At 51.4% G+C, this 23,346-nt stretch overlaps 1 protein-coding gene across 1 annotated transcript in view; it reads left to right on the top strand.

The window, feature by feature from the left end:
- Positions 1-23,346, top strand: part of LOC136331981 (uncharacterized) — a 228,248-nt gene that overhangs the window by 98,562 nt on the left and 106,340 nt on the right. The gene's annotated exons all lie outside the window — the stretch shown is intronic.

Genomic DNA, 23,346 nt, shown 5'->3' with positions numbered 1-23,346 from the left:
ACGAGACACCTCTTCCAGGTGAGGTGACCCAAGGCACGTCCTTTCCTGTCAGAGCCTCCCCCATGAGGTCACCTTCATCCTCAGCCTGTTCATCAGCTCCTCCCTGTGGGGTCCTCACCATGGACAGTGGTCACCAGCCCTGGAGATGCTTCAGAAAGACGTGGGTCCCTGTGACTACAGAGCTCAGATCAGCAGGGACAGGTCCACCATCTCCCTGTGCAGTTCAGGTCCAGTGTCTCTGACAATGAGCACAAAGGGGAAATACAGGGAAATACGGAAGGAAACATGTCCCTTCTTCTGGCCCCAGTGTGTGGGTTTCCCTTCTGGGAAAAAGCCGGACTCATTCCTGCCCCTCAGAACCCCTTGCTCCTTGGGCAGGGTTCTCTTCCTCATTCTGCGGTCCTGCATGTGAGCTTTAGAGGACTTTTATTTGGGATCAACGTTTAATACAGAAAAAGATAACCATTAGGTAAATATTCATCTGTCATCTACTGCCTGTGTGACCCGGACAGTAGCATCTTATCTCTTTCCTTGTTTGGTTCGTGTTGTCATGAACCTCTCTCCTCAGCGTGGTCGCGGTGTCCCCGGTTCCTGGCTCAGGAGAGGGGACCGGTCACTGTTCTGGTTCAGACCACGTGCAGACACAGCAGGGTCCTGGTGTCGGACTCCACAGTGAAGAGAAACATTTGTTGCATCCACTCTAGAGCCCTTATCTGCTTCGAATACCCATAAATGCCGCTAGACTGTTTCTTAAATATGTAGAAATCACCATTTGAGGGAAAAGAGAAATGAAAGTTCCTCAAAGAGAAAAGAAACCACAATAAAAAAAACCCACAAAAAACAGAGAACAAAGCTGCTTGGCAGCCAGAGCCCGGGTCCATCAAGGGTCCCTATAATATGGGCCCCCAGTTCTTATAAGAAGGGAGGGTCAGGGCTTCAGGCAAAGGCTGGAAGCTGGGGTGCCCCTTACCTGGTGTCTGTGGGTGGGCTGCTCTTGCTCTGCTCACGGACCCACCCCCTTTGTCAGCACTGAGTCACTCCTTCCGTGGGGTGTGGGAAACAGAATTATTGCACAAACTCACTGGTTATTTTTAGTGGCACGAGTGCATCCCTCATGTGAGCATGAGACCAGCATTATCCATCTCCGCCTTACACAACCCTGGGCAGATGCTAGGTCTGAAAGAGTGGACACCAAGGAGCAGGAGCAGCTGCCATTGTTACCTCTCCACCGTCAGCCTGACTCCCAGGACAGCGCCAGAAGTAACCTGTGGAAGATCAGGTGTGTGAGGGGAAGAAACTTCTAACAAGAATGGACCGTAGAGTCACCCTCATACATGACAAAGCACTAAGGACAGTGGTCTATGGTAACAGGTACTGTCGAATGCAATGAAATAGAGTCAGTAGGAAAACATAAGAGTGACTTAAGATGAAGCGTGTGTAAATATCTGATAAAAATAAAGGGGAATACTGAATTGTTCAGAGAAGAGTATGGAGTCTATTACAGAAGAGCATGACATCCTTGAGATGGTTTGGAAGTTTTAGATATGAACAACATAGCAGAATGAAGATAGTCAAAGAAAGTTTTTCCATCCAGGACAAGACACAGCTGAAGAGACGTTTACGAACTGGAGTACAAAAATGGAGGAAATTTCCAGGTTGTGAGGCTGCGAATTCCAGAAGTGGAAAGTCAAGACACCTGGGAACTAGAACGAGGAGGACAAATTCATATCCATCATGAATTAAGAAGTGAGAATGCCATCTAGGATGTTCAAGAGATAAGTTCAAGAGAATGACTCAAGAGATAAGTAACTGATCACCTAGCAGAGAGAACTGAGTCTTAGAATGTGTGTATTTAAAAAAAGGATTATGCATCTTGATGTTGTAGGTCAAGTAAGAAAATGGGGATGCATTTGAGAACGTGGGAAGAGCTTTTTCAGTGCCGTGCTTCTCCCTAAGGGGAGCCAATCGAAAGGGGGAACAAGGTAGTGAGTCTCTGGCTTCCCCAGCTGTGTGGGATTCCGCACCTCAGGAGAAGCTCTACAGGTGAGGGTCAGTGAAGGGGAGGGAATGATGGAAATGGGGTCGCTGAGATGCCCCAAGTAGGGTGTGACCCACCCACACAAACTGCCTCCTTTGAAGACAGAGGAGGAGCCCTGAGCTGAGGAATGGGGGTGACCTGTGACTCTGGAAAAGGTGGGGAATGAATCCACCCCTCGAGCCTCCAGAGAACACAAGCCCTGCAGACACCGTCCTGCCAGCCCAGGGGACCCGTATCAGATGCCCAGGCTCTAGACCTGTCAGATCGTAAGTGTGGCTCTTGTTGAGCATGACATTTGTGGGAGTTTCTTACAGGAGCAATGGGAAATGAGAAAAACAGCAAGTTGCAAGACAATATATATACTTTGATGATTTTTTTAAGAAAGGAGGTGTTTTTCACATATATTTTTATTCTGAAAACCTGACACTAACAAAACTAGTTACCTCCCATAGGTAGGGTTGTAGGGTAAAGGGGCAGAACGAAGTGGTTATCTCTGAACATACCACTCTATGTAATTGTCTCTTCTGAAACCTAAAAGGATTTGACATCTTCAAAACACAATTAAATCATCAAAAATTGGGAAGCACAGCTGACATGAATATAAGCAAATGAAAATAAAAATAAGCTTACGCTCAATGACCACAGCCACGCAATAAAACAAAAATATTTTTTTAGAAAGAAATCTAGCAGTGTGCTGGCGTGCCAGCCCATGCTTGGGACCCCGACCTAATTTAGCTCGGGGCTTGGGAGGAACTGGTGCAAGCCTCAGCAGTTAGACTCAAATCTAATCTTGCTGGCAGAGGCAGGATGTGTTCCTTGTGTGTCAACCTTGCAGATATTACAGGAAGGTGGTTTATTATATCAGAACAGTGTGTGCTTTTACAAAGATATTGTACAAAAGTGCTGAAATAACTGTAACCTTGTAGTTTTTGCCTATAAATACCCCTCTCCCCTCAAGCTCATTGCTTTTCTTTGCTTTCTCAGCGCAGCAGACAGACCACTGGCCAGTGCATAAAGCTTTCCAAATTCAATCAGTTTGGGCTCTGGTTGTGTTCAGTGTGGGATGCACCGCATCATTTGGGGCTCGTCCAGGATGCACCAGACTTTTCTGGTGATTGGAACCTATTTGGGCCTTCGGGTGCTCTGCCCAGGGGGAGATCTCTGAGAGACGTTCCTCAGCCCCAGGCACAAGAAGGCACTCAATTGGATGTTGAGCTACTCAGGATCTTACTGGTAAGCAACTGGGTCTGGACAGGTTGGGGCGCCCCCAGGGGGGTCGGCCGCAGGGCTGGACACAGCATAACCTCCGCAACCAGATCCTGGCACCCGACAGTGGCCAGTGATCTCAGGTTTAGTTGGCCAGTCCGGTTTCAGATTTGGTTTTTGTCTAGTTTGGTTTTTGTCTGGTTGTGCATTCTCTGGAGTGTTTGTCTAGTTGTCTTTCTCAGTCTAGACTTTGTCAAGTCCATCAAAATAGGTCAGTTGGCTTCTTGTGCTAAGTGTATGCCGCTTGAATGTTTTTTCAATAATTTCCAGGACTTCAAGGAATGAGCTGTGGACTACGGAGCAACCGTTAGCTCCGGGAGACTACACACTCTGTGCGAGTTAGAATGGCCAGCGCCCCCCCCCCATAACTGGCCTTCTGAGGGATCTACTAATATCTCTCTTGCTTATCAGGTTCAATCAGTCATCTCAGGCATCCTGGACACTTGGACTGGTCGGCCTCTCCGGGGGGGTTGCATGACCCCACTAGATCTCTAGGAAGGGCGCCCCCTGAGAAGTTTCAGGGCTACCTTCCTGATACTAAGCAGTCTATACAGAACAAAACCCCCATAGCCCTAAGTCCACGTGACCCTAGGTCGTGTTTTCTAAGTACTTATCATTCCCAGTAAAAGAAACTCAAGAACTTGGAGACAAGGTGGACTCCTGGTCCAGGGCAGGAGGAACAGACATAAACCTGGGTTCCCTTTTGATCTAGAGAGCATGATGGGGCACAGGTGACAAGAGAAAATGTCTCAGAAAGGATCGCGGGAAGCTGAGAGTGTTACTGGACGGGGACTGGGCCGGAGCTGGTCTGCCTCGGGTCAGCAAGTGACCTGTAGTTTCTTGACTTCATGCAGGAAAGATTTCACCAGACGAGTCCAGGTGGTTTTGAGAGGGTGTTTATTCCAGCTGGGGACAGTGCAATGAAGGAAGGGCTTAGGACAGGAGAAGCCACAGGAGAGCCCGGGAAGCACTGCTTTAGCTCACTGGGAAGTCACAGAAAAGAGGACCTTGGAAACAGGTTCAGGGGGTTAGCCTGAGAGGAGCTGCCACCACCACTGCTCCCGGGTGCAAGTCTCCTGAGGACCCTTAGTGTAGGAGCAAAAAGTATGGGCGTGCTCTAGACTGAGCATGCTTCTGGGTTCTCTGTCTGGAGGCTTCTCTCATTCTTCAGCAGACGGAGGGGGTGAATCCTAGGTGAGGTCTCAGAGTAAGGGTCTTAACAGAATATTCATTAGCTTTCCAGGTATGTCCTTCAATGCATTCATTCATCAAAATGTGTGTAAAGAGGTGTCAGGGTTTTTTTCTGGTGAATTACATTTCATTTTTTCAAAAATGTTCTTGAAGAGGAACTGAGACTGAGGCTTATTTGCCTGGAATGGTCTGGAATGTGTGAACTGTTTCCTTCTAAGTGTCCTTAGTTAGGGAAGATAAAACCTTGTGATTCATCCGCTGGCTGTGAATTAAGCAAATTATTTGGCCTTGTTTCGTTATGTGGTCTCAGCCTCCCTTATTCCCTTTGTCAAGGAATTTCCCCAGCTTCTTACTCTCCCGCCTCAAAGGGACCTTCAGTGGCCATGTTTGGGAAGCTGAGCCGCACTGTTACAGGGGACAGTCCCTGAAGGAACCAAGCAGGCAGCCCCCGTTCTGGAAGAACCCTTTCTTCCCTGAGAGGGACACGGAGTCAGGAACACAGAGGGGTCCAGGGGTCCACACAGTTTCTGAAGAGGAGACACCTCAGTCACAGCAGTGAGCATCCCCCTCACAGTCTCCTGCCTGTGCTGGGGACAGGGGAGGGCCCGGGGTCACCCTGCCCAGCCCTGCTCTGCAGGAGAGAGGGGAGGGAGGACTGTGCCCCGGCCACACAGGGACCTGGCACACAACAGCCCAGTCACAGGGCAGCCAGTGTCCTGGAGTCACGGGCGTCCTCCAGCCCCTGCTACCCGCAGTGTGCTCTGCTGGACCTCAGGCCCTGTGAGGTGGGGGAGGGTGGTTTGGATGGAAGGTCGAGGATGAGGCCAGAGGCTTCTGAGGAAAGCTCTGCCCTGGTTTTCAGAAGCCTGAGGGTGTCCTGAGACCAGAGTGTCGGACACCAGGTGCGTGAGATTCCTGCTTCTGCTGTGACCTTCAGCACCCGGTGGTGGCTCACAGCAACACGGTGTGTGATCTTCCGGCTCTGGGGGTCGCAGGTCGAAAGGGGCCTCACGGGCTGAAATCAGGTGTCAGCAGGGCTGCATTCCCTCTGGAAGCTCAGGGATCAATCCATTCCTCGTCGTCCCAGCGTCCTGAGGGCCCCGGTCTATGACACGGGGGTGTGCTTCGTCCTCCACGCTGCAGGAACCCTGTGTCCACGTGGGCTGCTGTGAGTCAGGCTCGTGTGCACACGGGTGTGCAAGCACCGAAGCCATGCTGTCACTTCTCTGCCCGCGTGTCCCTGCGGGGCTGTGGGCTGCAGGGCAATTCCGGAGTTATGTTTGAGGGAGGGGCACAGGGCGTTTACACGCGTTCCACCCCAGCAGCCATGCACATGGCACCCTCATCCCCACGTCCCATCACATGTCTCACTTTCCCCTCGTCCACTGTTATTTTTAGTCATAGTTGTCCTAATGATGGGTGTGTGGCGACACTGGTTTTGGTTTGTGTCTCTTTCCCTGATCTTTGATCCAAGCTGATGAGGACTGGAGAGGACAGAGAAGGAGGCAGTGACTTTTCCAGTCACAAGAGAAGCAGAGGCCTGGAGGCCGGAGCAGGTGCCGCTCCACGGGTGACAGGGGTGGATGACACCAAGGCTCCTGAGCAGCAGGGTTCTTGGAAAGCAGCCGGGAAAGTAGGACCCAGTAGGAAAGGGGGAGGGAGGAAATCCCAGCGCAGGTGTCAGACGGTCAGACTGGGAGGGCAGCCCAGACGCTGAGACCACAGGGAGAGGCATGAGAATGGAGAAATTGGCCTGAGCTGGGCACCTGCAGCCTCAGAAATGGTTAGAGGGGGAGGAGGGGGTTGGGACAGATGCGGAGGAGGAGGGTCTGCAGTACCCGGCCTCTGTCTTAGACCCTGAGAGAAGGGAGATCCAGGGCAGAGGCAGGCGTGGCCGTGATTTTCGTGAGGGTCAGATCTGGAGCCGAACCCTGGTGACCAGAGACAGAGCACACAGAAGCGGCTAGACTGCTTCGGAGGACAGATTGCAGTCCCTATACAAGCCTTCAGATGGCACTCAGTGTGTGTGGTGCTCAGTCTCCAGGGTCTCCAGCTGAGCCTTGGGCCCTGGGGTCTAATCTAGTCTAATGGGTGTCCTCTTGTCTCCATCCCTGTGGCCCGTGCGGGGACCTGCGCTGGCTGTGCCCAGCTTCCGCCAGAATCGCCACCAGGATCAGCAAGACCGCAGCAGCAAGGCCGATGCAGACACAGTTCCCCACCGTGTAATTCCCGGAGGTGGAGGCTGGAAGCAGAACAGGGGGTCAGAAAATGGGGGACAAGACCCCGCCCAGACAGGACCTGTGAGGGAGGAGCTCCTTCTCCACTGGGCAGGACCTGTCCCTCCCAGCACTCCCCCTGGGCACACGCCCAGGTGACTCACCTGTCTGGGGACTTCCTTCTGTGGGTGGGAGGGTGACTTTACGAGGTGGTCCTAGGAGTCAGAAAGGGTTAGTAAATGACTCCTGCAGCCTCTGTCCTCTTCTCACGGTGACCTGCCTCCGCAGCCGGTAGAGGCCCTCCCTCCACTGGGAACACCCAGACACCTGTCCATCAGACACCTCCAACTCCCACCTCAGGACCCTTGCTTCCACACCCCCAGGACCCACAACCGGTCAACTAGAGGATCCCAGGGCCCAGCACAGTGGCAAAATTCGGTGAGTTGCTTGATAAAACTCACTCAGGGTCTAGGGCAAGTCCCCCTCCTGGCTCTCAAACGTCCCGGATTCAATTCCTGCTCAGGGCGCACAGGAGAAGTGACATCTGCTTCTCAACCCCCCTCTGCTCCTACTCTTCTTCTCCTCCCACAGCCCGTGGCTTGAAGGTTTGAGCATGGGCTTTGACAGGGGTTGCCGAGTGGTCCCAGACGGGACACATGCAAGAGTCTGTCTCACTATCTCCCTTCCTCTCACTTTAAAAAAAAGTTATGTGACTTAAGTTATATATCTATAATTTAAATTATATAAAAATATGTAATTTAAAAGAACTTATTCTGTAGAAGTTACTTCTATCAATGACACATTTTATTAGGACATACAGTGCTCATATTTATGCTAACATTTGCATATATTAATTTTAGTAATGTATACTATAATGCATAGTGTAATATATAATAATGTACTGTGTCTTCATTTGAAAATGATGTTAATGTATATTATTATATTATTATGTCACATATATTTAATATATAATCTAAATATATACACTAACATAATTTAAATTACAAAGCTAAAATATTACATTTACCAGCTGTCCTGGGCTAATTCTGCCTTTTTTTAACCTGTGTCCTTGGGCAAGAAAGTTTAGCTCTGTTTCCACAGATTATAAAAGCTGGTCTCTTAGAGGTAAGAGGAGCACCCTCCTCACAGGCTGATGCAGCATGAAATGCTTTCACAGAGCCTGGCACTCAGTTAGTGAGTCAGGCCAGTGATGTCACAGTCGTGAATATTAGGGATGCTCTGTGAGTGGCAGCCCCTTGCTGTGGTCTTCAGTCTCTGATCCAGCCCAGGACAGAGGGCTGAACCTGGGAGCTCAGTCCTCAGCACAGAGGTCCCCAAACCTCTCCAAGCCGAGGTCTCTACTCACCAGCTGAGGAGACAGGCTTTGTGTGTGTGATGGAGGTGGACCTGGTGACTCCATGGTCTCCTGTGAACAGGGCAGAAGAAGGGCTGATGCCTGTGGGGGTGTCTGGGATGTCCAACTCAGCCTGGGCCTTTCTACCCTGAGTGTCCACCCACAGACCACAACTGCCATCAGTCAGCCCCAGATGACATTCCTGAGACACCTGAGAAATGAGATGTGCGGAACACAAGGAGAGCCCCTGCTCCCTTCCTCTGGTGGGGGGGGGGGTTAGCTCCTCTTCTATCCTACTAGTGTCGCCCCCTTGATCTCACAGAGCAGCAGGGAGCAGGTTTTTAGAGGCCCAAGGAGGACAAGGGGAGGATCCAAGCATCCCAGATGGACCGTGAGTTCAGGAATCTCAGGGGTTGAATATACACAGGGAAAGGACAGCTTCATCCCCCAACATCTTAAAAGTGCGGTCCAGCTCTGGGCAGGGACTCCAGGACCACATGACTTGGCCAAAAAGGATCAAGCACACACAAGGGTCACATTGTCCCACAGAACCTGGCCCATGGAAAGGAAAGTTGTTCACCACCATGAGTGAAATGACACATGCCCTATTGAAGGCAGTCTGTCCTCCCCTGGTCTTTGGAAGCTCACTCCCCACCCAACCCACCAGGGAAACTCTGTGCTCACTCTGAGGCTGGGCTACTATCCATGTCACCCGGGGTCCAGAAAGGACCAGGACTCTGGGCCCTGAGCCAGGTGTGAAGGTCGAGGATCACCTGTGCAGAGGGCAGGGAGCCACAGGGCTGGGGTCAGCAGGAGAAGGAGCTGAGGATAGAGACGCAGCTGGGACAGGGTGAAGGGACCTGCGGCAAACCTGAGGGCAGAGTGGACACGTCCTCACCTGTCACCTTCAGCTCCAGGGGCTCACTGCGCAGAGACCAGGTGTGTGTTCCATGTAAATGATAGAGGCAGCGATAAGGCCCAGCAGTGTCCTCAGTCACGGCGGGGATGAGGAATCTGGCCTCTGTCTTCTGTGACTCAGGTTGAGATATGTTGCCTTGATTCTTATAATCAGATACATTCTCGTTTTCCAAGCGGAATTTGTCAGCCCCAGCGGGGCCCTGGCACACAATGGTCACAGGCCGTCCCCGGGGAATCACAGACCCTGGCTCAGCCCTGATGGAGGGTGTGGGCTGGACCCCTGGGAGGAAGCAGAGCAGGGTCTCAGGGTCCACTATGAGGACATCACACACCTCACAGTCCCCTGGTTTAAGTGCACATGTCACTGTCTTTAGCAACTTACAGAGCTGTGCAGCCATCACCACAACCCAGTCTGAGAACATTTCCACCACCCTCTTCCACAAAGACCACCCCACACCCACTCCAGGTGCCTGAATTCTCATCACTGCAGAGGGATTTCCCCACTGACACAGGACCCCGAGTCTTGGTCACACTTGGGCTTTTCTCAGGGTGACAGGGAGGTCTCAGGCAGGCTGAGTCCCCAGGCATGTCTCCCTGCCCACGGCCATGTCTAGTGGGCAGAGAGGGCTGGGAGGGAGGCAGAGGATGAGGATGAGCAGGTCATCCATGGGTACAGGAAGCAGGGCTCTGGGAGGGGGGCAGTGATCTGGGCCGGGTCAGAGGGGCAGCTGGGGAGGGTGTGGGGACTCATGGGGGCCACAGGCTCCACTGGAAGTCCAGGGGACTGTGCTGGAGCTCCAGCCCAGACCTGCTCAGGGTACCCAGTGGGTGAGGATGCCCAACTCCAGGGAACAGCTTCTGTGGAGCCCTCATGTCTGGTCCCTCTGCATTTTCTACCTTCCTCTCAGCTTAGTTCCATTTCCTTGTCCCTGAGGCTCCTGAACCCCCATGTGTCTCACTAAGCTGGGCGGGGGAAGAGCTCGTTTGTGCCCTGAATCAGGAAGAAGGCATCCCAGTTACGCTGTCCACGGTAGAGGCTGGCGCTGTTCCAGGGTCACCACTCACGCATTCGGTCACTCATCCACTCACTCTTCATCCGTATCTCAGCTCCTGTCTGTCCATGTGCAGACGCCCTCCCTGTGCCATTGGCTCCAAACACATGAGACACTCACACAGGGTCCCCCTTCCTGGGCTGCAGGTGCAGAAGGAGCACAGGGCTGATGAGGGAACTGTGCAAACCCACGGCCACATGCTGTGACACGCACCCTGGGGTGAGTGGGGACACAAGACAGATGGAGGCCAAGCTGACCTCATCTGGGATCAGAGGGGAGAGGCTCTGAGTGGAGACCAGATGGCCAAGTGTGAGGTAGCCAAGCCCAGAGACAGAAGATGGCAGCCTGGGAGGAGGTCAGGGTCGGGGTGCGGAATGGTTTGTGTCAGTGATAGAAAGGCCGGGATTCAGACCATAAGAGAGAGAGATGGCATGAGCGCAGACGGGTCGTGACACAGAGAGAGGCGTGAGACTCACTCTGCCTAAAGATAAATATTAGTCTTAAAAATAAAATATATATAAAAACCTAAATAAAAAGGCAGACTCACCCTCCTGCATGTGGATCATGTGGCCCAGACAGAGCACTGGAAGAGAAGGTCTCGTGAGAAAAGCACCCAGCACCCGGTGTCCTCACGGGGCTGCTCTCAGGGGCCCTGATGGCGGCAGTGGGCTCAGCCTCTGAGAATTTCCAAACCACACTCCTCAGTGTTACCTCTGACACAACCGTTCTTCTTGCTCTGATTGCAAGACAACTCCCCCACACCCTCTTTCAATCAGGCACTCAGGCTGAACCTGTCCCCTTACCAGGTCCCTGCACCTAGGACAGAACTGTCCATGAGCAGACTCAGTTGGTTTGAGCTGAGGTCCCAGGAGAGGTCATGCTACTCACCCAGGGTTGCATAGAAACCCGGACTGGACTCAGGACAGAGCAGGGATCCAGATGTCTCCCCAATCTACCACCCCTCTGTCCCTGGGATGCTGTCCCTCCATTCCAGGACTCACCGAGGCCCAGCAGGGTGGTGGGAAAGGGTGACATGGTCAGTCCCTGCAGCCGGTGGAGGACAGAGCCTGCAGCCTGTGGGCAGGATGTGTTAGTCGGGGGCCCGCCACAGGGTTGCTACATCAGTATCTCCGTGAAAAGGGGAAGAGCTCTCTAGTCCTTTCCTAGTTTCCTGCTAATGAGACAGGCGAGGACCAAGGCTTCCAAAAATATGTCTCCGCTACATACTCAGATGAGGCTGAACTCCTCCCTGCATGAACCCCTGAGTGTGGACCTCACTCTAATCTACAGGACCAAGCAGGGCGTGTTTTTGTGAAACCAGCTGATGTCACTGTCAGTTCCCACCACACCAACAAACCCTCTGTTCTTGGGGAAGGTGTAAAACCGCTTTATGCTGACTGGTCCTAAAATCTCCCTCCAAGTATTCACTGTTATGCTATATGTTAAAATTATCCTGCTCACATGAGTGCTCTTCCCATCTCACTCACAGGGACAGTGGCTAAAGGGAAGGGTAGGGTGACCCAAGAACCAATATAAAATACTAAAGGGATTGAACCAGCAGGAGAGAGACCATGGGAGCGGGCTCTGGGGTTGGGGCACATGGGACACCCAGTGGGTGCTGAGAGAATATAGAGGAAGGTGTCTGTGCACCTCACAGCTACAAAGGCAACTAAGTGTAATATAAATACATCACATCAACACGTTGTGCCCTTAAATTCATACCATGTTCTATGTCATTTATAGCTCGGTATTAAAATAAATGAGCTTGCATCGGAATACTTGGGATTTTCCACAAATACCCCACAGTGAGCACTCGTACCAACCAGGCCTCCTCCCGGGACTGCAGTGGGTAATGACCCCTTGGACTAACAGGGGTTCTTGGGCCGGATCCTGGTCCCGTCTACATGCCACAGTTCTGGGTCTGGCCTCATACACATAGTAGCTGCTCCGATCTCATAGGCCCCTGTTCTTGAGCGACCTGGCCTGACACAGCAAAATAGGAGTGTCCGCAGTGGGTCCCCAGGACAGAGTCTGGCCCCAGAATGCCCTGGGGTCTCTGCTCCCTGGTGTTTCCAGGAGACTCAAATGCAGAGCCCCTCCCATGTCATCCAAACCAGCCCTCTCCCCTGCACGTGAGTCCTGCTGCTGGGAGAACCTGGTGTCCAGTCCAGAAACCACCTGGGGAGGGGGTGGACTCTCCCGCCTACATCCTGATCCTCTGGTCGTGATGGGACCTGGAAGGGAGACCTCATGACCACTGTTGCCCATTCACCTGACACCCAGGCTCCAGGAAGTTTGCGTGATCTGGGCTGTGAGCCTGGGCAGCGTGGCCTGGACCTGGGGGTAGGTGAGCTCTGCTTCCCACGGGCTCCCACCTGCACCCTGTGCTGTGGAAGACCACGTCTTCAAGATGAGACTTTTCACCATCGTGATGTCCATATTGGACCAGCATCCTGTGAAGGCTGAAGGACGTGTGTGCAGAGGGACAGGGAGCCCTAAGGCTGTGCCAGGAGGCTAAGGAGTCTGAGGACTGAGGACACAGCTGGGGACAGGGTGCAGGGACCTGAGGCAAACCTGAGGCTTAGTGGAGACGTCCTCACCTGTCACCTCAGCTCCAGGGGCTCACTGCACTCAGACCAGCGGGACCCTTTGTGACAGCAGCAGCAGCGATAACTCCCGACAGTGACCTCACTCTCTGTGGGATGAGGAATCTGGCCTCTGTCCCCTGTGACCCATGTTGAGACATGATTCTCAGATCCATATAGCAAGTCCTCCATCCTCCTTTACCTGGTGGATGACTCCACTCAAGCTGGGCCTGGTACACGATGGTCACAGGCTGTCCCCGGGGAATCACAGTGCCCGGCTCAGTCTTCATGGGTGGATTGGACAAGACCCCTGGGAGGAAGCAGAGAAGAATCTCCAGGTTCACTATGAGGAAATAGCCTTCCCCTCCCTGTGACAACAGGAGGACAATAGGGTTGAGACTGATGTCACCTCTACAACATCTGCACTCTACATCCTTATTTGAATCAGAGCCTCACTTCTTAGCCAGCCTGAGGGCCTCAGAGAACAAAAAACAACACCTGACCAATGAGATGGAAGGAACCCTGCTGGTGACAGTCCCAGGAAAGCACCATTAAAGGTGGTGATTAGGCCTGGAGGCCCCTTACTACATCTGTCTTTCTCTGCCACCAAGCATCCAAACACATGCAATGGCTGGAGCCCTGGCAGCCTTCTTGCATCAAGAGATGACTTTAGGGCCCTGGCCAGTTGGCTCAGAGGTAGAGTGTCAGCCCAGAGTGTGGATGTCCTATGTTCGATTCCCAGTGAGGGTATAAAAGAGAAGCAACCATCTCCTTCTCCACCCCTCCCCATCTCCCTTCTCTCTTTATCTTTCTCTTCTCCTCCTACAGCCATGGCTCTCTTGGAGAAAGTTGGCTCTGGGCACTGAAAATGGCTCCATGGACTTGCCTCAGGCACCAAAGTAGCTCAGTTGCTGAGCAAAGGAGCAACACCCCAGATGGGCAGAGCATTGCGCATTAAAAGTCATGCTGGGTGGTTCTCCCGTTGGGGTGCATGTGGGAGTCTGTCTCTCTGCCTTCCGCTTCTCACTTAAGAAAGAGAAAAGAAGTGACTTTAGTGCTCGTGTCCATGAGCTTAAGTAGTGGAACAGAATGAGGGAGGTGGCATCCTGTGACAGGCAGAAACAAACTGCTGAGATGCTCTCTGTTACGGGCAGTGATGTTGGAGGATCACATGCAGGAAGGAGAAAGAACAGGGGTCTGACAGCCCTGAAATGAGCACCCGCAGGTATGAGGACAGCACAGACTATGGAGACCCCTCCCATCTGGGAAACAGGAGTTCATTCTGAGATGTGACAAACACATAGGATGTTGCTCAGCTGAGCAGATCAGGGGAGGCTGGGGTGTTGGAGCAGGGAGGTCAGCGTGTGAGACAGTCCTGAGTGCAGCGAGTCTGAGAAACTGAAAGAAACCAGTGTGTCAGATGGGGCAGGGCAAGGTGAGCCCAGAGGCAGACACGGCCTGAGGAAATACTTTGACCACTGATCTGACGCAACCTCAATTTAACCAGTTGAGGATTTCAGCTGGGATGTAAAGTCATCAGACTTGTTTTCTTTTATATTCACCTGCAGGAGAGAATGGGGCGGGGCCAGCAGGGAGACTCCGTTGGAGGCCCCAATACCTGCTGTGAGGCTGAGATGGATGGTGCTCAGATTGGGGGACAACACCTGGCAAGGACGTGGGCACATGCGAGGACAGGTGAGAACATGTGGGGTGACATGAACAGGGTTCTGGGATGGAGTGGCATGGGGTTGACTTAAGGAAAATTAAAATGACTTTGTTTTCTGAACCTGAACTGATCACCTTCACCTAGAAAGAAGGAGAGAGAGTGAAGAGGAGTCAGATTAGAGTGGGCGGGAACCAGGGTCTAGTTCTGCATACACTGGGCCTGAGGAGTCTGGAAATCAGTGCTGACATCCTGTGGTGTTTGCAGCCGTCAGGGGACAGTCAGGAGGGACATTCTATGGTATAAATCAGGGTTTGATTGCTCTCGGAATCCACAGGACTCCTGTCAGAGCTGCCCTTGTGGTGGCAGGGATTAGGAATCATGTAGAAATGACTCACTGTACCACGTGTGGATCACCTGGAGCAGGTGAGCCCTGCAAGGGAAGCCCCAGTGAGAAGCCACCCACCACCCAATTTCCCTAAACGGGGGTCCAGGTCAGTGTGCTGTAGAGAAAACCTTGCCACCTTAATCTCCAAACCCCTCAGCAACAGGGCTCCCAGAGGGTAGCTTCTTCCTGTATAGTAGCTACCAGACAAAACTCCAGACACCTCCCGACTTGACCTTTGTTGGCCTCTGTGTCTGACTTCTCGCTATCTGAAGATCTAGAACAGGTTGGAGGCCCTGGTCCCTCCACTGGAGGTTTAGAACCAGGTGACCCAGAGTGGGCAGGGCCTGCATGGCTGACTCTCTCCACAGGGGACATCAGGTCCTGGGCTAGAGGCAAGACCGAGGAGGAACTGGACCACAACCTCAGTCCCACCCCTTTTGTCCCTGTGCTCCTGCCCCTGTGTTCTAACTCAGCAAGGCCCAGTAGTGTGGTGGGATTGGGGACATGGCCGCCCTCTCACCGACTGCTCTGTCCTAGCCCTGTGGGTGGGAGGACAGGGCCCTGCAGATCAGCAAGTGTGAAGGGGCCACGTCATGGGGCTCATTTTTATACTCTCACAGGAGGGAGGCAGGCAGTTCCCAGGCCCAACTCTAGCTTCTCCTACTTGGGGCCAGAGAGACCTTCGTTTCCAGAAGGCATTTCTATTGAGATATTTCATAACCTGTCTGAACTTCTGTCCAAATGAAACCCAGTATGAATTCATCAGAGACAGACAGGGATGGATGGATAGATAGATGAATGATAGATAGATAGATAGATAGATAGATAGATAGATAGATAGATAGATAGATGATAGATAGATAGATATAGATAGATAGATACACCCATACATACATACATACTACATACATACATACTCAGATACATAGTGTAAGGTATCCCCCCCCTCCGGGAAGAAAGAATGGCATAGCCACGAAGTGTGGAATAGTAAAGATTTATTCAGGGCGCTTCCTGACGAGGTTCTCTGATCTGCTAGCCTGGGGCCAGAGAAGTCGCACGGATTTTCCCATTTGGGGGTAACATATAGGGTCGGCAGGGTGAAGGAGAGTTGATATGATGTTGCAAAATCTCACTGGCTGATGGACAGTCGCTCCTTTCCAAGTGCTCCTGGGAAGTCTCCTTTGACAGGCATGGGTGTGGGCTGTATCAGCCAAACTTTCCGGGTCTGGCTCCACTTGTGACCTCACATTCTGGCCTTTTAGGTTAGATAGAGTCACTGCTATTCTCTGGCTACTTCCTGCTGGTTAGGGGCATCGTGGAGAGGGGAGGTCAGAAGGAGGTGGCTCTGAGGGGAGTCGCGTATATGGGTGTACAAACATCTGTTTGACCGTGACTCAAGAAACTTCGCGGATGCGGCCCAGTAAGAATTTAGAAAAGAAGAGTAAATATGAGTAATATGTTGATAATTAGAAGAGGACCTAGGATAGAGGCAGCCCAGGTGAGGATGGGTGGCTGCCATCAGGAGTTAAGCAGGTTGTAGAAGGACAGGTCCTTGTGCAGTTTCTCTTGCCAACGGTTGAGGACATTGAATTTTCAACAAGAATGAAGGCAACGGTGTCTGCCGTCTCTCGAGAGGTGGGGAAGGCTTCTATCCACCCTGAAAAGGTATCAACAAGAGTTAAGAGATAACGGAGTTTTTTGTGAGGGAGCATATGAGTGAAGTCAATCTGCCAACGCTGGCCTGGCACGTGCCCCCTCAGGTGATGAGGAGGGAAGCGGGGGCGGAGTTCCCCTTGTGTAGAGGTTTTGGAACAGATAGTGCATGCTGCGTGTACCTTTTCAATAGTCTGCTGGAGGCCTGGGAAGAAAAAGAGTGGTTGCAAGAACCGATAGAAAGCTTTTGGCCCTATGTGTAAGGAACAGTGGATATCAGAAAGGAGAGTTTCAGCCTGTCCTTTTAGTAAGGCAATTCTATCTCCGAGAAATATCCATCCTGGGTTGCACACATCCCTACCATTTCTGAGGAGGGCCTGTTCTTCCTCAGGAGTGTAGGAAGGTTTCAAGGAGGTGAAGAGAAACATGAGAGGAGTGGGGAAGGCTCCCAGGGTGAGGTTTCGAGCCGCAGCATCGGCCCGAGCATTCTTAAGGCCAACAGGTCCTGAGAGGTTTGATGGCCCCTACAATGTACCACGGCCACCTCAGTGGGAAGCTGTAATACCTGTAAAAGTTTAGAAATGAGGGTAGCATTGATTATGGGGGAGTCCTTGGTAGTGAGGAAGCCCCTTTCCTTCCAGAGGGCAGAGTGGCTGTGGGTGATAAGAAAATAATATTTAGAGTCAGTATATATAGTTACGTGTTTTCCCTGGGCCAGAGTAAGGGCCCGCGTGAGGGCAATCAGCTCTGCTTTCTGGGAGGTGGTGTCCTCTGGCAGCTGTTGAGCTTCTATGGTGGAGGAGGTGGTGACCACCGTGTAGGCTGCCCGTCATCATCCATCGGGTCCCTGTACAGAGCTTCCATCTACAAAGAGTATTAGATCTGGATCTTTTAAAGGAGAATCTGATAATCCATCTCGAGGCCTGTTGAGGAAATCTATTAGTTCCGTACAGGAGTGGGTGGGTTCCGGAAGTGTCACTGGAGCTGGCAGTAAAGTGGCTGGGTTGAGTCTGGGAGAGGGCAAAAGAGTGACTGAAGGGTTTTCGATGAACAGGAGGTGAAATTCTTGTAGGTGGGAAGGACCCAGAGAAAGAGATTTGTGCGAAAGGAGGTCAGTGAGCCTGTGAGAGGAAAAGACAGTGATGGGTTGGGAAAGGGTGAGTTTAGTAGCCTCCTTGGTGAGTTCAGCTGTCGCACCCAGGGCCTGGAGGCAGGGCTGCCAGCCTTTGACGGTGGTGTCCAGTTGTTTAGAGAAGCATGCTATGGGAAGATATGTAGACCCCATAGGTTGAGTTAACATGCCAACAGCATTACTGTGCTTTTTTCATCAGTGAAAAGATGGAAGGGGCATCTGCAGTCAGGTAAAGCAAGAGGGGGAGAGGAGATGAGGGCATCTCAAAGGGTAGAGACAGCCCTTTTGACAGCGTTGGGGGATGTGAGAGGTCCTGTGGGAGTCTCTTTTGCAGCCTCGTAGAGGGGTTTGGCTAAGAGAGCAAAATTGGGAATCCAATGTCTAAAAAAGCCTATTAGATCAAGGAAAGAAAGAGTCTGATCAGCGGTGGTAGGTGGTTGGAGACTGCGAAGGGTCTGGGATCAATCTAGAGTGAGACCTCAGGTGGTGGGGGTTAAGGCGATGCCCAGATAGACTACAGACTGAGAGTGAAGTTGAGCCTTAGCAGAGGAGATATGATATCCCTTCACAGTGAGGAAGTTAAGAAGGGTGGCAGTGTGTCTCCTTGAGGCAGGCAGGGAGGGGCTGCAGAGGAGTAGGTCATCTACATATTGTAAGAGAGTACTAGTTTTGAGATTGCATACTGCTAAATCCTGAGCTAGTGCCTGCCAAACAGGTGTGGGCTGTCTCTGAACCCCCGGGGTAAGACAATCCACATAAGCTGCTAGGCTGCATTAGTGTCCAGGTCAGTCCAAGTAAAAGCAAACAGAAAGTAAGAGTCAAAGTGTAGAGGAATGGTAAAGAAGGCATTCTTGAGATCTAGGACTGTGAAATGAGTGGTGTCTGAGGGAATGTGTGACAGTAATGTGTAGGGATTAGGGACTACTGGATGGAGGGGAACTACCGCGTCATTGATTAGGTGTAAGTCTTGTATGAGGCGATAAGCCCCTGAAAGTTTTCGAACAGGAAAGATGGGGGTATTGCAGGGAGAGTCTGTGAGGATGAGTAAGTCTTGGTTCAAAAGGCAGGTAATTATTGGTTTAAGGCCCTGGCAATGACTTGCTGAAATAGGGAATTGGAGTCTAGATGGGAATTGAGAGTGATTCTTCAAGCAGATGTGAACAGGTGGGTGGTGGGTAGCTACCACAGGGGTAGAAGTGTCCTGGACTTGAGGGTTGACAATATCTGGTGGATTAGGGGGTGTGATCGGGTTAGGGTGATCTGTGGTAGTGGGAGAGCCTTCAGTAAGGAGTGGTAGAAAGAAGTGGGAAGATGTTGTCAGCTGGGCAGTGGCTTTGAGACTTTGTAGAATGTACCGACCCAGGAGTGGTACAGGGCATGATGGCATAACTAAGAAGGAGGGCAAAAAGGGAAATCCGTCCAAACTACATGTCAGGGGTGGCATGCGAAGAGGAAAAGAAGGGGTCCCATCCACTCCCATAACCGAGACCTGTGAGGGAACTAGAGGTCCAGAGTGTGATGGCAAAACAGAGAAGGTAGCCCCCGTGTCCACAAGAAATGAGATGGACTTATTCGTTACCTGCAGCATTACCCTGGGCTTGGCAAGGTGATGGAGGTCTTCGAGTCTAGGCTGCGGCAGTCGTCCATGAGGCCGAGGAGTACGAGCGGTGGGCCCGCCTGGCTGGCTTGGCCTCCCATTTGGGTGGCTTATCCTCCACATGGAGACGCTGAGGATGGGCCTGTTACCCAAAGGGGCAATCGCTCCGCCAGTGACTGGGCTGCTTGCAGTCAGGGCAGGGCTTAGTGGGTGGCCTCGGGCAGGGTCACTGCTAGGCACAGTGACCCTCTTTGCCACATTTAAAGCAAGCTCTGGTGGGGTTCTTCTTTGTGGCCTGGACTTGTGTCGGGCACCTCCTGTGCCTTGCCCTTGTTGCTCTACCAGCCTCAGGGCTGCCACAAGAGCCTGGGTTTGGAGCGTCACCTTTTGCTGCATGCGGGTCTGGCAAGCAGCCTCGGCCTTTTCCTCCCAACCATTAAAAACCTTAAATGCCATGTTCACAGGTCTCGGATAGGAGTTTGGGGATGACTATAAGAGGAGGGGGGCTCCTGGGAAGCCCGGCACCCAGATCCAGCTGGAAATACTGGAGCCAGAGGCAGGACAAGGCCAGGCCTTCCTGCAGGAAGACTGGGGTTGGGCTATGGGGTCAGGAGCCCCGCAAACCTGAATGAGAGCCAGTGGCCGGTGGAAGGTGGCCTGAGGGAGGAGGGGGTTAAGAACACTGCGGAGAAGGGAGGGGCTCCTGGCCAGTAGGGGAGGAGAAAGAGGGACTGGTATTTGCAGGTGAATGAGAAACAGGATCCAGCAAAGGGAGGGGAGGAGCCCGATAGGATTGAGGGGAGCTGTGCAGGAAGGGAAGAGAGTTGGGGGAAAGATCAGGAGTGGAGGGTTTAGTTGAGGTTTCTCAGCCAAAAAGGGCCTGAACCATGTAGCAGGCAGCACAGAGATTAGGACAGGAGCGCAAATACTAGAAGCCCTGAATGTAAGGGATCTCCAACCATTTCGGAGTTCCTTGGCAACAGTTAAATTGATGAGGGTGTTAAAATCGAAAGTCCCTTCAGGAGGCCATCTGGTCCAATTATCCAGTGGGTTCTGTGGCCTGGCCACAGTGGAGAAGAAGAACAGTTTCTTCTTCTTTAGGGAGAGAGAGATTTCGGATAAGGCACTCCAGGAGTGATTTTAGATCAGGTTTAGATTCCTGGGCCTCTATGGCCGCTCTCAGTCTCAGAGTGATCAGAGATGAGAATTGGCATCCCACAACTCAAGCTCTGGCCATTGGACAGTTAGGTAGAGTGGATGTGTCCAGGACATCTCCACGGGCACACACGCACTCGGAACAAATAAGAGGTCCCTGACACAGCTGCGATTATGGACAGGGAGTCTCAGCGGAAAGAACTGAGAGGAGGCTGGAGGCAGGAGACTTACCGCACCATGTGCTGAAGTGGGTGGAAAGTCAGAGGTCCTGGTTCTTCCTTGGAAAGGAAGAGGAGAGGAGCAATCCCTTGCAGACTTCAAACTTCTGGGTTTTGGCACCAAATGTAAGGTATCCCCCCGCCCTCAGGAAAAAAGAAGGGCATAGCCATGAAGTATGGAATAGTAAAAGATTTATTCAGGGAGCTTCCTGGACGAGGTTCTCTGGTCCGTAAGACAGAAGCCAGAGAAGTCACATGGATTTTCCCATTTGGGGGTAATATATAGGGTCGGCAGGGTGAAGGCAAGTTGATATGACATGGTGAAATCTCACTGGCTGATGGACAGTTGCTCTTTTCCAAGTGTTCCCAGGAAGTCTCCTTTGGCGGGCATGGGTGTGGGAGGTTCCAGCCAAAGTTCCCGGGTCTGGCTCCCCATGTGACCTTCCCCCATTGCCAGCCTACCTTACACATAGATATATAAAAAGTTACATAGATTCACAAATTCATATTTACATAGTTATGGAGATGCACAAATGGACATTGGCATAGTTACATAGAAACTTAAATATATAAATACACAAACAGATACTGAAATAGACTAGATAAATACATAGATAGATACTTACATAGACATCTAGACACACAGATATACAGACTTGAAAAGAGACTTAGATAGATACAAAGATACATAGATAGACATATAGATACCTAGATAGATGCTTAGAGACACACATAAATACATAGACAGTATTGTGGTAAAGTACCAAAGAATAGAAAATTAATATTAATATTTTAGGGAAAATAGTTGGATTTCTTGTCCCCTCTTTTCTGTAGAGAATAAAGAGAAAGAAATGTGAACGTTTCCTGGCTTGCAGAAACATACTGTGTAGGAAACTCCCTTCTACGAGGAAACTTAAAGGGCATTTTATTAATTTGGGCTAGGCATACAGAGAAATTCTGTAGAAATTATTTTTATATTTGTGTGATTTACACCAACTCAGGATGGCTGATAGCATTGTGTTGTAAATGAAGAGGGAAAGGGAGCCTTGGATTCCCTCCCTTCCCCCACACCTGTAGGAAAGCAGGTAAATAGCTACCAGATCAGGGAGAGAGAGATTAAGAAAACCTTTTCCTTTCCCTCTTTTTCTATTTGATGGGCCATTCACAGGTCAGGCATTTATCCCCTGGCACCATGGAAACTACCCCCCACTCCTGCAAACATGTAATTACTGTATATACCTCTAAACAAAGGAATGGCAAATGAACACCAGAAAATTTAGGATTTTTTATATGTAGAACAATATTTTTCGCTATGGTGTTACCTTATAAGTTTTAATATGTAGAAATGTTTTTTATAAATCCTATGGGCAAATGTTATAAGCTTGCTAATAAATTGTGTCCCTTCCCCCTCCTCCTTTTCCCTCCAACTGGTGTGTGAGCAAAGGTATATAACCTGCCTCAGGGGTGTGCCCAGTGCACACGATTTGGGTCAGATTGCCCCATGTTAGTCATATGTGGCTGGCATATTTAATAAATCTCCTCTTTTAATAAAGCTCCTTAAAAATTCATTTGGACTTGGTGTCTCTACGTAAACCCAGAGGAATAGTACTTTATAACAGTATGACAGGGAAACTCATGGCCTTGGCTTCTGGTGCTCACAGGGCGACTCTTTCTAAACCACACATTTCCTTTTGCAAATGCTTCAGTTTCTCACATGCAAATAGGAGTTTATAAAACTCTCCAAACACTTGTATATTATTAGCGGGCTGCACAGAGAGGTGAGTGGCCATTGCAAGGACACTCCATGCATCCCTCTCATGCTTTCCAGGGCAGGTGACTCCCTGCTCAGGCACGATGCCCTGGTCTTGGTCCCTCTGTGTCCTGTGACCCTGGGCTACAATCTGCACACGTCCCCTGCCTCCCAGCTGGTTTCTATTGTTTCGAAACTAAGAGCAACTAAGTCTACAGAAGGAAATTCACTAAAGAAACTCTTACATTATGGAAACATTACTGGGTGGGACTTTTGGGGAAGTTGGTCTGTATAGAATCAGGTGAGTTTAAACTGGTGGCTGGATTTCTGTCTGGACACCAATGAGGACTCCTGGGTCCATTCATGGCCCAGCACACAGGCACTGTGACTAGGGAAGGTGGCCTCATTTCCTCTGTCCCTCACAGCACTGAGTCACATCTTTATGATGTCACAAGGGAGGGCAGCCCCATGAGGAGCAGACATAAGAGAATCAGACCCTGGAGGGAGAGACCTGAGGCTTCTCAGGGTCACAGCCCTCAGAGTAGCTGCTGAGGCCACAGCACCAGGCAGTCTCCCTGCAGAGGTGGGGTCATCGGGAAGGGCCTTCCTCAGTCCCAGGGCAGCCAGGTGAGGTCTGAGAGAGATGGAGGAGGGGTCTGCAATGCCAGCTCTCACATACTCCTGGGTCAGATGGGGCTCAGCCGCCCCAAGGGCACAGACCTGAGGATCTGTCTAGACTCACACTCAACTGAGAGGAGACGCAGCCCAGCGGTCACTGCTGTGCAAGGAGAAAGGACCCAGACTCTCAGTGTGTGTCACCACCACCCACACCCCGGCACCAAGGCCCTTGTGCTTTGAGATACCTGGCCTTGACCCCATCATCCCAGACCCCCATGTTTCCCAGCACAGCTGAGCCATCGCCTCCAAGAAACAGAAGGTCCAGACTACGGGCTCCGCCCTGGGAAAGAATACAGGAAGTGACCCTCTGGATCCGGGCGCTGTGGCCACAGTGGACGGCATCACTCACAAGCTACAGGGAACCAGGGTCTGTAGTCAGAGTCACCGTCCACAGAAAGCCTTTCTCTTTCTAGGTGAGATCAACTCTCCAAAATTCACAAGGAAACACACCCTCTGCTGAGACTCGCCCCTGTGCGGGCACAAACACAGCAA

The sequence above is a fragment of the Saccopteryx bilineata genome, chromosome 3 (genome assembly GCF_036850765.1).
Source record: "Saccopteryx bilineata isolate mSacBil1 chromosome 3, mSacBil1_pri_phased_curated, whole genome shotgun sequence".
NCBI classification, from domain to species: Eukaryota; Metazoa; Chordata; class Mammalia; order Chiroptera; family Emballonuridae; genus Saccopteryx; species Saccopteryx bilineata.
The sequence above is the reverse complement of the archived record's forward strand: the minus strand, read 5'-3'. Positions and strand labels throughout refer to the sequence as shown.